Raw genomic sequence first — 15,200 nt, 5'->3', positions numbered from 1 at the left:
TTCATGTTTTAAGAGATGGGGTCTTGCTGTGTTGCGCAGGCTGGCCTTGAACTCTTGGGTTCCAGCATTCCTCCCACCTCAGCCTCCCAAGTAGCTGGGACTGTAGGTGTGTGAGATGGCCTCTCTTTTATTTCTAAACGTGTAGCCTTTGTTTATTTGTCAACCTTGGTGCTTGTGATTCAGCTCTCGATTCATCATCAAGAGACCGGGGCCCTTTTCCCAGCTGTAGCCAGATATGATATTCTCTGTAATTGTGAACAAAATGCTTAGCATCTAAACAGTTTTCAGGGTTAAAAACCAAGCCAACCTAAACTTTCCTGTCTGGAGTGGGTTTATTGACCGGATTTAGTCCTCTTCACTCTACTCCTGGCCAGGCTTGGAGGATGTGAAGACAAGAGACTTGGTCCCCATAGTGGAGGAAGACCCGGTATACAGGAGGCACCAGCCCAGATAACCTCACGGGAGGTTGCTTGATGTGTGTGCTCATGGGAGGAGCACAGTGAGCTCTGGCTGATTCCAAGGAGTGTGGGGGACTCTCCTCCTTCAAGAGATTGAGGGAGTTTGAAGGTCAAGAGAGGGTAGCAGAATCTCCTTGAGATAAGTATCGCAGTTACATGTACCAGTTCTTCACATGAAGCTGTTACTTAGTGAACAAAATCATTGAATGAATAATGGATTAAACTAACAATACTATATGCGCATATAAACAAGATCACATACTTGTTTCTTCTGTCTTTAAAAAACTCAAGTCTCTCAAGTGAAAACAAAAACACTTCCCTTGAAACTGCACCCCCATGCTCACAGCTTGCCTTTTTTTTGTAGCTAGTTTTGTGTAAGAATCATTTCATTTTCTGTTTTCAGTAAACCTCAAAATCAACTTTTGATTTATTGTGACAAAATTTCTACCCACCATGCCTTTGAAACAAAACAAAAAAAAATTTTTTTTTGATACCAGGTATTGAACCCAGGGGTGCTTAACCACTGAGCCACATCCCCAGCCCTTTTTGATGTTTTATTTAGAGACAGGGTCTCACTGAGTTGCTTAGGGCCTTGCCAAGTTGCCTAGGCTGGCTTTGAACTTGCAATCCTTCTGCCTCAGCCTCCCAAGTAGCTGGGATTACAGGTGTGTGGCACTGTTCCTGACCCTTTGAAATAATTCTTAAAATATAACAAATGCCTGGAAGTCTTCAGTGCCTATGATGTTCCCAGTCAGGTTCTGAGGTTCTTTGACTGGTAAAGATGAAGGCTATGACTGTGCTTCACTGAACTAATTTTGGACCTTTGAGGAATCTCTATTTAACTACTGGACCTCTTCCCCTAAGTCTGCTTCCAAGAACTAGTAGACTTACGCCTGATTTCAAGGTTTCATCAATTTTGTATAGGGGTTTGCTTGTTATAAACAAGTGGTATTTGTAACTTTTAGCCCAGCGGTTGTATTTTTTTGTGGAAGTGCTTCATACATCACTGAAGATAGGGACTCAGCTTGGTGGATTGTCAGGATCCTGTCGGGGATTTCTTGACATTGGTGCCCATATGTGGTCATCTAGCTTTTGCCTTTGAAATGCAGTTTAGAGAGAGCAGGGGCCTGGGACTCAGGGTGAATTGACATAAGAATCTTAGACCCAGTTCTTAGTGAGTTGCTATTGGCTTTTTCTTTTTGTGGTGGGCAGCTTAATGACTTCTGCAGAACTGAAAGTCAAATACTTAAAATAGTCCGTGACCTTTTTTTTTTTTTTTTTTTTTTGGGTACCAGGGATTGAACCTAGGGGTGCTTAACCGCTGAGCCAGACTCCCCAGCCTGTTTTTCTTTCTTTATTTTATTTTTTTACTTTTGAGACAGGGTCTCTCTGAGTCATTCAGGGTCTTGCTAAATTGCTGAAGCTGGTTTTGACCGTGCAGTCCTCCTGCCTCAACCTCCTGAGCCAACCTTCTAGACATGCAGTACCATGCCCGGCCAGTCCTTGACTTTTTATTCGTTTCCGTATGGGATGGCCATGCTCTTCCAATTTCTGGGAAGGCTGGGGTGGGAGAAGATCCGCCTCTGAAAACCACTGCAGCAGTAGTATACATGTGGTGGAGGATGCTAGAGGGATAGTAAAGGGCCCTCCACGTGGTAGGGGGATCCTAGAGAACAGTCATTGTCCAGATCCCCGGTTTCTCCTTGGATCCATTTCCTTTGTCACAAAGGGCAGGACAGAAAAGGCAGAAGCTCCTAACGGCAAATGCAAATGTGGAGTAGTCCAAGAAGACAGTGGTTCAGAGTTGGGAGACCAGCAGAGCATGGCCTTCTCTTGTTTCTTCCAATTTTGGGGGGATGCTGACCTGTGCTAGGTATGGGATGTAAAGATGAATAAAAAAACATTGTCCCCGTCCCCTTGGAGCTCATGGCACTTTTGCTAGAAAGATGGGGACATTTTGTGCTGAGTGCCGGGGCGAACACCTATAATCCCAGCAGCTCAGGAGGCTGAGGCAGGAGAATCTCAGGTTCAAAGCCAGACTCAGCAAGGCCTTAAGCAACTCAGTGAGACCCCTGTCTCTAAAGAAAATGTAAAATAATGCTCAGGATGTGGCTCAGTGGTTAAGTGCCCCTGGGTTCAATCCTCGGTACCAAAAAAAAAAAAAAAAAAGACTGGGAAATTTTACTATTTTGTCACCAGCCATGGGCCACCCAGGGAAGAATGCTGTCCTCTAGAGGGGTAAGTACCATCAGCATGAAGCAGACTGAAGCCAATACTGGGTGAGTGAGTTGAGCTTGATAGGCAAATTTTTTTTTGATGTCACTGCTCAAAAGTACTATCTGCACGTCCTGTAAGAGAACCATTTTGGTTGAAAAAAAGTTAGATTTTCAGTTGTATTTGGTCCCATCTTGCTTTGGAGACAATTCATGCTGTTGCTTAAACCAGGACAGATATGTGTTAAAACTGGGAAAGAGGATTTTTAGTGAAACTACTTTGTGTGTTACTATAATGTGAATTATATACATATATGTGAGTATATATATATAATGTGAATTGCTATCATATGTCACTATAATGGTGAATATTTGTCATTGTTTATATAAATAATGTACAGCGGCAAGAGTGAACCCTCTATTCCAGTGACTTGGGAGGCTGAGGCAGGAGGATTGAAAGTTTGAGGCCAGCCTCAGCAACTTGGCAAGACCTGTCTCAAAATAAAAAATAAAAACAAAACGCTGGATTTATAGTTCAATGGTGAAGTGTTCGTGGATCCAATCCCTAGTACTGCAAAAAATAAAGTGAACTCTAATAATGGGTCATAATGTGTGTCATTTGTAGTTTCATCAAAAAAATTTCCCCTTTCCTCCCTTCCTTCTTTCCTTCCTTTCTTTTTTTTGGGGGTGGTGGTGGTGGTGGTGGTTGGGTACCAGGGATTGAACTCAGGGGCATTCGACCACTGAGCCACATCCCCATCCCTATTTTGTATTTTATTTAGAGAAAGGGTCTCACTGAGTTGCTTAGCGCCTCACCATTGCTGGGGCTGGCTTTGATCTTGCGATTCTCCTGTCTCAGCCTCCCAAGTAGCTAGGATTATAGGTGTGCACCACTGTGCCCGGCTTCGTCTTTCCTTTCTTTCCAATTGAACCCAGGCGTGCTAAGCCACTGAGCCACATCTTCAGTTCTCCCCACTTTTTGTAGGTGTGTGAAAACACTGAGCCACATCCTCCGTCCCTGCCCCCCTGCCTTTTATTTTTTAAATATGTTTTTAGATGTATGAACCTGTATTTATTCATTTATTTATATGTGGTGCTGAGAATCGAACCCAGTGCCTCACACATGCTAGGCAAGCGCTCTACCACTGAGCCACAACCCCAGCCTCTTTTCCCTTTTATTTTTTATTTTGAAATAGGATCTTGCTAAATTGCTGAGGTTATTCTTGAACTTACTATCCTCTTGCCTCAGCTTTTTAAGACGCTGAGATTACAGGTGTGAGCCACCACGCCTGGTGCGGGTTCATCAATTGAAATAAATGTTGCCCTCGGGTGGGGGGTGTTGAGGATGAGAGAGGCTAAGCTTGTGAGTAGTAGAAGGTGGATACAAGGAAAATCTCTGTCTACTGCGTTCAATTTTCCTGTCAATCCCAAACTGTTCTAAATAATAAAGTCTCCTGAAAAACCCACCAAACAAAACACTGAGCACAACCAAACCTCGTTCTAGACACAGATCTGTTAACAAAAGTCCTGGCACAGGTACTTGTGATTCAAGAAAAAAAGAAAAAGAAGAAAAACAACCCAACAAAGTGAAAACTGTGTTATTTCCCCTAAACTGTGTCACTGTGGAACTTGGAAATGTGACAAAAACAACAGAAGAGGGGAAACAGAGGGTCTGGTTGTCCAATACCATAGGAGCTAAAAATTTGCATGAGTAGATTTTTAAATGTGTGAGGAGATAAGGTGGTTTAACTGAGTGGTGGCTTTTGCTCCTTTCAAGTTCCTGTTAATGCTCGTTCTCCTTCACATATGAACGCGTCATTTCAGGGTGGGGCCGACTTGGGATCATTTTTACTGTCGTGAGGAACACCTGTTGAAAGACTGCCTGTCTTCTGCCGGTTTTTACTTACAGCCTCCGAAGGTGGAATTCCAGTTAAAAAAGAGAGCAGGCAAAGCTGACTTTGTGGATCTTATTTTCTAGGACTGGTAGGAAATTCAGTTCTTTTGGATTGGAGCATATTAAAGAATTCAACACTAAGGAACTTTCCGAGACTGAAGTGTTCTTGTGTTTTTTTTTTTTTTTAAATTCTATCTTGAAGTAGGTCCCCAGCATAACAGCTTTTCAGACTTTAGTGGTGCGTATAGCAAATGTGCACAGTACTTGATGATCCCATAGAAAATGCAGATTCCGATTCAACAGGTCTGGGGTAAGAAGGCCTGAGACTCATCATCTTAAGCCAGTGTCCGGGTGTCTTATCTTAGGCTGTTTTAACAACATACAGAGATAACAGAAGTTTACCTCTAGTTCTGGAGAAATCTGAGATCAGGGTGCCAGCGTGGTTGGGAACTGGGGAGGGCTTTCTTCCTGGCTTGTAGATAGTGCCTTCTTTCTGTGACCTCACGTGGCAGAGATGGGGGCGGGGGAGGGAAGGAGCGCCCCAGCCCCAGGGCTCTGAGATCTCTTTTCATAAGAGCATTAATAATGAGGGCCCCACCCACACGAATCTTCTAACCCTCCCAAAGTCCCATCTCAAAATAACATTAAATTGGGCGGTTAGGTTTCAGCCTGTGAATTTTGATGGGGACATCATTCAATCCCTGACACCAGGGCCTGCTGCTGCTATTGTTTCACATACCTTCCTTTGAGTAGCCAGGCCCTAGAAGAAGGTTTTAAAACCCACGTAGTTTAAGGGGCCCACACATTCCTTAACACTTAGATAAGATACTTGATGTAAGAGATCACCATCAAGAGGTTTAGGTTTCCTGAATCATAAATATCTTGGTAAAGTCAGTGTTGCTCCTATTATAGAATTGCATCATCTGTATCAAATTGTGATTTTTATGAGTCTCTTAAATGACGTTATTGAATTGCCTTCTGTGTGGGATTTGTGCAAAACAGTTCAGTGGACCTCTTAATTGACCCAATGAGACATTTATAATAATGCAGACAAGAGCCTGTCTGGTGAGACCTTATCACTAAAGACCTCAGAAACGAAAGCTCACCATGTGAATTAACTTTGGCCAGTGCATGCCAACCTGACTGTGGAATGTAGGAGTTCTATCATGTGTAGGGAGGTCCAGCTAAGACGCTTCGTGTACTTCAATATTTACATTAATTGCTATGGGTATAAAATGAAAGCAAATATTGTCATTTGTCAATCGTTTATAATTAATAAAAAAATATTCTCAAGATTTTTGCCCAATTTGCAATCGCTATGCAAACTTGAAGATCATAATGACCATGTAGTTGAAGTTGCTGGAAGCTTCCTTGTCTGAGTGTAGTGTTTTTCACGTCCTCAGTCATTCAACACATGTTTGTTGAATACTTTCTATGTGCCAGGAGCTATTACAGGAACCAATAACATGGCAGTGAACAACCAATGTGGTGTTGGTCTTCAAACAGAAATTTTTTACTCTTTGCAGTATTGGAGAAGGAACCCAGGGATGCTCCACCACCAAGCTACATCCCCAGCCCTTTGTATTTTTTTGTACCAGGGAACTCAGGGGCGCTTAGCCACTGAGCCCCCATCCGTTTTTATGTTTTTTATTAGGGACAGGGTCGTTCTGAGTTGCTCAGGGCCTCACTAAGTTACTGAGGCTGGCTTTGAACTTGTGATCCTCCTGCCTCAGCCTCCTGAGCTGCCTGGATTACAGCTCAGAGACTGATCATACCATTTTGACTGTGGCAAATGTAAATAAAGACTATAGTGGGCTATGGGATCTTACCAGTAGGAACTTAACCGAGTGGGGCTGTCAGAGAAATCTTCCTTGGGGAAAACCAATCTTACTTCAGCTCCGTGTAAAAATTTCTGATTGGAAAAATGGGGAACAAAAACTGGAACCAGGAAGAATTTCCCTTTTCTCTTCATTGCAGAAACTGTGTCCAAGTAATTGCTGTTTTAAAAAAAATGAATGTTGTGGGCTGGGGTTGTGGCTCAGTGGTAAAGCACTTGCCTAGTACATGGGAGGCCCTGGGTCTGATCCTCATCACCACATAGAAACAAATAAAGGTATTGTGTCCAACTACAACTAAAAAATAATAATAATAAAATAAATAAATAAATAAATAAATAATAATTAATGTCAAAGTCATTGGACCTTAGGAAATTGTCAAAAAATTTCCTGGAACTAGGGGAATGTGTGTGTGTGTGTGTGTGTGTGTGTGTGTGTGTGTGTGTGTATTGTTTTAAAGATCCAGTGATGGCAGCTGAAAAGTTATTTAAATGACTCTTTTGTTCTAAGGATAAAATAGAAATGTAGGGGGTGAATTGAAGATCCCATGTGTCCTGTGTATATAACCACATTATTGTTTAGTCTAAAAGGGGAAGGAACTTTGTGGAAACCCCACATGTTGATAACACATAGTCATTACCAGGTACTGGCTATTCCTAGCAAGGAAAGCATGATTCTTCCTAAGAGCAGGATTTTTGTCTTACTCAATGGTTGCTACTGGCATAGTAAATAGTAGTTATCATTGGAGGAGAATTCTGAGTTCAGCATTTCAGTTCAAAATTTTATTTTACCTTGAAAGTTTATTATTATTATTATTATTATTAATTTGGCAGTATTAAAGATTGAACTCAGGACTTCATTCAAGCTAGGCAAGGGCTCTACCACTGAGCTACACCCCTAGCTCTACTGCTGAGCTTCTGGGATTACTAGCCTGCGCCACTGTGCACAGCTCAGATATTAATCATATCATTTTGAATGTGGCAAATGAAATTAAAAAGTACAGGGAGCTATGGGATCTTACAAGTAGGAACTTGACCATTTTCAACAAGCCATGTGGAAACCCCTATTTCTAGGATTCCTGGTATGACACATATCGTGGTTAAACACATACCCAGAAAGGCCTTCCGGGTGCCTCAGATAGGACAACGTGTAGTGTTGATATCTTACAAGACCATTACTAGTCCACATGGTCTATTTTCAACAAGTCAGCAAAGGAAAATAGTGTTCTGGAGATGGAATGAAACCAGCCATACATACAAGACAGCAAATATAAACAGAAATGCTAATATGTTAATTTATAACTGGTATATCTAGCCTGGGAATTCAGTTGGACATGACTATATGTCCCTTCATGGTGCAGTACTTCAGAATACTTTTCTCCCTATCTGTACACTTCCCTGGGTGATCTTCTCTGGTCCCGTGCCTTTAAATACCATCTCTATACCAGGTAGTCTAGGATGGTGATGATGATCATGCGTGGGCTCTGGAGTCAATCTGCGTAGGCTTTTCTTCTGGCCTTATCCCTTGTAGCTGTGTGATCTTGGAAAAGTTTTTCTGTTTCTTCATCTTTAAAATGAAGCAATAATGCATTGCCAACCCCATGGGATTGTTGGGAGCGTAACTGAGAAAATAGGCATAAACTGATTAGACAGTGCCTGGCAAATGGTAGTGTTAAGTATTCCCAAATATCCATTTCTTGCTTTGACTTCTCCCTAGAACTCCAGACTCATAAATCCTAGCAAAACATCCTCACAAAGATATCTGAGAGATATTTCAAACTTACTATAGCCAAATAGAGCTGATTTTCTGTCCAAATATGATTCTTTCCTGGTGATTATATGTATCAAACAGCACCACCATCTCCTGTCTACTTGCTTCAGCTAAAACTCATGAGTTATTCTTTTTTATTTTTGGTACCAGGGATTGAACTCATGGGCATTCAACCACTGAGCCACATCCCCAGTCCTATTTTGTATTTTATTTAAAGACAGAGTCTCTGAGTTGTTAGTTCCTCACCTTTGCTGAGGCTGGCTTTAAACTCATGATCCTCCTGTCTCAGCCTCCCTAACCACTGGGATTACAGGCATGTACCACCACACTGGCATTATGAGTTATTCTTGATGCCTCTTTCCCTCATTCTCCATATTCATCTATCCCTGGAACATGCCATGCTCATTTCCAATGCAGGCTCTTTGCAGTAAGTAGGTCATTTTTTTTTCTTTTGGCCTGGGATACCACTTGACCTTCACATACTAGGATGTTGCCATCTGAATATCACAGAGAGGTTTTCTATAAACAAACAGTATAAAGTAGTTCTGCCTGTAGTGCACTTGGAACATGGATAGTATTTCTCTCTTTGGGGCAGAGAGTTAACAGGCTCTGCAGTGTGTGGCTTTGTCAGTGAGCAAAGATTAGCACGTCCTCATTTTCCACCACTCACCCAGCGCTTGGATGAGGATGAGAACATTATCACCACATCGCAGGGAGTCTCTCATATTTCCCAACCAGGCCTGCAAAGAGGCTCTTGTGTTTCCCTCTTCCAGAAAACGATGGCTCGGACAGGCAAGTTAATAAGTTTGCCTGTCCCTGTTTCATGGCTGCTGACAAAAGACACGAGACTCTAGGCTCAGAGACAAATGACTTTATTATGAATGGTCCAGCAGGCAGCCTGAGCTTTGTGTTTGTATTGGTTCCCCTTCCTCTAAGTTCCACTGGGTGATGACAGTGCAGATGCTGCATGTGTAATAAATAGATTTGCATCACAGCCCAGGAACCCTGAGTTTAGGAAACCCTGGTATTTTAAAGGGAATTTACATGGGACCCAAATATCTTCATATTTTTGCAATTCACATAGTTTTTTTCCTCAGACTTCCTTTCCACTGATTCTCAAAAATTTTTGAAGTCCCCAAGGGGTGGCCGACCTGCAAGATGCTTTCTATGAGTTATTGTAGATATGAGCCCAGGCAACCTTTCCTTCCAGATAAAGTGGAGGACTAGATGTGCAGCTTGAAGTCCTTCTTGCTGGAGAGATTTTCTTTCATCCCTGACTTTGCAGCCACCATGGAGTGGGGCTGTGGTGGAGAGGCCGTTCTTTTCTAGCTGGGACAGGCGTGGTATGCACAGCCAGATCCATGCTTTTTTTTTCTTCCATAATGGTTCAGGGGAACTTCCCAAGAGGTTATAGGTACGGGGACTTGAACTTGCCATCCTCCTACCTCTGCTACCCAAGATGCTGGGATTACAGGTGTGAGCCACAACAACTGGTTTATGTTCATCAACCGTAACAAATGTACCACTCTGGCAGGGAGAGATGAGAAAGCCACCTGCTTATGCATCTTACTTGTGTCTATTGGACCATTCAGACCTGGTTTTGTATCTTCCCATTCTGTTTTTGTGATGGATACGGTTAGGCATATTACATTTCATACCTGAAGGTTTAGATACCCTCCAGTCATGAGGAGCAGATTGCTGTTGCACGATTAATGTCCCATGGCAGATACTCCATCTCTTCCCACTCTCGGAAGCAAATCAGAAACTGCTTTTCAAATGGAGAAAGGTCATCAGCACAAAAGGGGAATAGTTTACTGCAAATCTCCAGGTGTCTCAGACTTCCACGGTGGGAAAATCAATCTAAAGGTTTGTGTGTATGTGTGTATCAAACCCAGGGCTTTATGCATCCTAGGCAAGTGGTGTACTACTGATATATACCCCCAGCTCCCTATCTGGTTACAAATAAATGAAGGAATCCAGGCTTAGATATTTTTGGTTTGTAAAAAGGCAAAAATGATTAGAAGTGATAGATTTATTATTTTCATCATAAATTGATAATTTAGTTATAATTTAAGACTGGGAGAAACTCCTTTGTACCAAGTTTTATTATTTTATAAAATAAATACGAGAGATCTAAATTTTAATTTAATTTTACTCATGATCAAAAATAAATCGTGTAACAAATTAAATTGTTTTGTGAATTTGGGATTAATTTTTAATTAATTGTATTTTAATTTTTAATTAATTTTTAATGAATTAATTTTTAATTAATTGGGGGGGGTGGTTGTTTCGAGCCATCCATGGACAGTGTGTGGGCGAAGCCTATAGAGTAGGTGAATCTGGTGTCTGGGAATGACCAGTGGACATTTCCTCTGGTTGACTGCCCTGACTCATTGTGATCCCTATCCAAGCTCTGCCAGGTCCCACACAGCACGGGAGATGGGGTGACCTGCTGTAGCCGCACAGCCCCTCTGAGATGGGTGTGACCTGCCAAGATGCCAATCAACCTGCTGACTGCAAGACATCAGGAAGCAAGACTGTGCCCTTGAAGCCTTACCCCTGCCTTTGATGTACCCCCTGAAATCAATCCCACAGCCATCTTCTTTTGTCTAGCTCCAGCTCCTGTGTGGACTGGATATATCAGGGGCTCCATCTTTTGAAAATATATTTCCAACTCTGTCTTTTGTTTTTCACTAATTATTTAAGACTTTAATTTCTCAGGTGGTTTCACCTTTCACAGCAGGAGGAAAAAAAAATCCCCCAACCAGATGCCGGGCATCACCCCTTAGGTAAATTACTTGGTAAGATCATGATTTATAAGTGAGGATTTTAAAGGTTTAAATAGTTCTTCTTATTTAAAATACTGTTTTGACCATCAAACAATGCAAATGTCATACTAAGACATATTGAGTTAAAAACAAAAGAACTTGAACCTTTGCTACAGCATGAAATAAGAATGCAAAACATGGCATATTAATTCAAAACTTTGTATTTGTACTTTAACAACAATTTAGATATGTGGAACTATCTAAATTTCCTTCACTTACCTTGTAGGTCAAGTAAGTAATTACTTCCTATTTTATTAAAGTATGTAAATTTAAAATTTAAGCCTAGATGTATGTAAGTACATTGAGTTATAATTTAAAAGTGGTAGATCTGTATAAATTGGTTCTTTTAAATAAAGCTTAGGTGATATTGCACATTATGTGGGCCTATAGAGTCAACCCATTTATACTACCTATGTGAAGTTTTAAGGCATTATTGGTTTCTGATAATTTTTAAAAATATTAAGTTATTGTATTACATCTGAATAGTTACTTAACTACATTTTCTAAACTTCTTGATTGACTTTAGTTATAATATGGAGTTAATATTCAATTTAATATAGTGTGAATGTGTAATACAATATTTAATTAATAAATATTTTTCTGGCAACTTTTAAAGAAATTAAAATCAAGAGAGATGAAAAAATATAGTACCGAGTTACCACACAGTGCTTAGGTGTGTTTGTAAGCTCTGTGCTTGTGTAAGCATATTCTGCTGCTGCAATTTTTACTAACATTAAGATAATAAAAACCAGGGCATTATAAACATTTTCTTATAAATTACATGATGAGATCATGGTTTTTAAGTGAGAATTTTAAAGGTCTATATAGCTATTATTATTTAAAATACTGTTTTGACTATCCAACAACGAAAATGTCATACTAAGACATATTGAGTTAAAAAAAAAAAAAAAAAGAACCGTGCTGGGCATGATGGTGCACATCTGTAACCCCAGTGACTAGGGAGGCTGAGGCCGGAGGATCGCAAGTTCAAGGTCAGCAATTTAGTGAATCTCTAAGCAACTTAGTGAGGCCTTGTCTCAAAATAAAAAGTAAAATGGGCTGAGGATATAGCTTCAGTGGTTAAGTGCCCCTGGGTTCAATCACTGGTACAAAAGTGAGGGAAAAAAAAATTGAAGTCAGAGGCTGTGTGGCTAGGAGAAATGAAGATTTGCCTCTGGTTATACAGTCTGTGCTCATTGAGAGGTAGTAAAAAATTCTTGGGAGGCTGGACCATGGAAGTGGGAGAGCTCTGAGATGCCACTGGTGGTGGTGGTGGTGGTGGTATTGGTCTCAGAGCGGGCCTTAGGGATATTACAACCAGAATTGAACTACTCTGGCCATTTCGTTTGACAAGGGAGATGAACATTTGAGATGAGAAAAGGCAAGAACATGAAAGATTATATAGTTATATGTTATGGTGCAGCAAATCTTAAAGATTCAGTGTCTATCATCTTTTTTTTTGGCTAGATTCAGTGATCTTTCTTCTGAAAAGGGGTAGAAGTTATGTAAGGCAAAGTACCAAGAGGCTATCCGCTGCTCCCTGTTTGACAGACAGCGGCATCTTCTCACGCAGTGCCAGCTATGTCCCTGAGACATGATGGTGAAGGTTGGAGAAAATGGATTTGGCTGTATTGGGCACCTGGTCTCCCAACACCAGCAAAGTGAGTATTGTTTATTGTTTGCTGCTGAGAGTCATAGCCCAGTTGGAATGACGCATGGCATTTTTGCCACAAAGGAGTGGTTGAGATGATAATGGTTATGTTAAGCTGTGTATTCAATTGTATATTAGACCCCTGCTGTCCGCCTCGGCCTGCTACTTTGGAGTTCTCAAGGGGATTGATTCCCGGAGAGTTCCCATTGGTTGGGGAAGTGCGGGAGGAGGGATTTCCAGAGGAGGGATTTCCGGTTGGGTGGTGTGTCCCGGGAGAAGGGCGTGTGCATGGTGTTCGCGGGAGTTAGGAAATAAAGTTTGTTCTTTCTTCAGTGGCTCGTGATTTGTGCCCAGCCAGACTGCGGCAGTTTGCCATCAATGACCCCTTTGTTGACCCCAGCTACGGGGATCACTTGTTTCAGGATCATTCCACCCATAGCCAGTTGAACTGCACACTCCAGACTGAGAATGGGAAGCTTGTCCTTAATGGAACGTCCATCTCTATCTTCCAGGAATCAGATCTTGCCAACATCAAATGGGGGCGACATTGATGTTGAATGTGTTGTTGAGTCTGCTGGGGGTTCATTGGAAGGGTGGAGTCAAAGGATCACAGTTTCTGCTTCTTCTGCTGATGCCCGCGAGTCTGTGACGGTTGAGACCACAAAACGTCCAACTCCAGTAAGATTGTCGGTAAAGCCTGCTCTGCCACTGTTGAGCACCTCTGGCTAAGGCATGACAACTTTGGCATCATGGAGGGCCTCATGACCGCTGGCCCTCTAGTAAACTGTGGCATGACGGTCATGGGACTGATCAGCATATTATTGTCAGTGCATCCACTGAAGCTGCCAAGGCTGTAAGGTCATCCTTGAGGTGAACGGGAAGTTGGCTGCCATGATCTTCCATGTGCCTGACTCCCGTGTGTCTGTCATGGATCTGACCAACTGCTTGGAGAAGGCTGCCAAATATGTCCTCAAGAAGATGGTGAATTGGGTGTTGGAGGCCCCCTAAGGACATCCTGGGCTACACCAAGGACTGGGTTGTCTCCTGCAACTTTATGTGACATCCACTCTTCCACCTTTGATATTGGGGCTAAAGGTACCTCTCATACTAGTCTAGCAAAGTTCTTGGGTTAGCCCTGTTCAAAATGTCCTATTGCTAAAACAACAACAATAAAAAACCTGCTTGAAAGAGAGATGGTAGCTCCTGAGAATGTGCACTGCTCATGTGCCTATAGTTGACGTTGTTTTCTGTCAGTGTTGCTTCCCAGTGCTACCTAATGGCCAGCTCTAATTATTCGGACCAGCATCTAGAACACCGACTGGCACATACTAGGGAGCTCTAAAGAAATGCTTGTTGAATGAATGCATAAACAAAATTTGAGCAATTTATTAGGCGTTGGGCACTGTAATAATTTTTAACACTCAATTAAATCTTCATTTAACCCCCAAACCTTCTTTGAATGATACTATTATTATAAATTTAGAAAATAAGTTGAAGAAATTCAGGCTCAAATAGTGAAGTGATTTCCTGAGGATTTCTTGGTGGACCCTTGGCAAAGATAAGAGTCAGTAAACTAAGTCTTTTTGTCTCTGAATTTCATAAGCTTAATCACTATGTTCTTAACAATGCCAAGGAGTCCAGTTAAAATCTAAGAAGAAACTATGGAAAAGCATGGTTAGATTGGGGGAAAGAAGAAATTCAGTTACTGTTTCAACCCCCAACCTTAGAAATAGAAGTATCCCACTTGTTTTTAGGGCCTGGGCTAACGTCGAGTGCACACATCTGCTTTATATGGTCACATACTCCTCAACTCATTGAAGTGGAACAAAAATAATAGAAGGTCCCTTGATAGAACCTTAACTCTAAAAAAAAAATTTTTTTTGTTTGGTTTTTGTTTCCATATATTCTGCCCAGGTGACAAAACATGGCCCTGTGAGAGTGGGTACTTTTTCTCAAAATTAACATTTAAACTGATGCTGGTTATACCTTGGGGGTACTCTATTGATTGTAAAAATAGCATTTCTCACTTCTGGAAGTCGGAGTGTTTCTCAAGATTATTCCTGTTGTAGTTGTCATGAAAGGGTTGATTTGGTTAACGACACAGCCAAGATTGGGGGCATTTTCTGTTCACAGGTGTCTTTGTCTGGATCTTTATCAATTCACTATATTCCCCTGGAAATTCTATTAAATGATTTTTTCTTCTCCAGAACCCAGATTTCACCTTCACAACTTTTGGAGACCAATAGGTGAGGTTAGATACGGTTTGCTTGATTGTTTTTCTTATTTCATTCTTCCTCTTCCTCTTCCTCTTCCTCTTCTTCTTCTCCCTCCCCCACCTCCTTTCTTCTTAATTTCTGGTTTTTAGGTTTTTTTTTTTGCACCCAGATTGTCTGTGGGGGCTGTAGGAGGGAGGCTTGGTGGCATTAAGCATAGGTAGTTTGTCACGTGGCGTACGTGAACAAAGAATGGAATTATTAGATATGGCTGGCTGGCTCCATGTACCCGTAGTTTTTTCAAAATTCACTGGGGCTGAGGGTGTGAGAAGTGTCGT

The sequence above is a fragment of the Ictidomys tridecemlineatus genome, chromosome 11 (assembly GCF_052094955.1).
Source record: "Ictidomys tridecemlineatus isolate mIctTri1 chromosome 11, mIctTri1.hap1, whole genome shotgun sequence".
Taxonomy (NCBI): Eukaryota; Metazoa; Chordata; class Mammalia; order Rodentia; family Sciuridae; genus Ictidomys; species Ictidomys tridecemlineatus.
The sequence above is the reverse complement of the archived record's forward strand: the minus strand, read 5'-3'. Positions refer to the sequence as shown.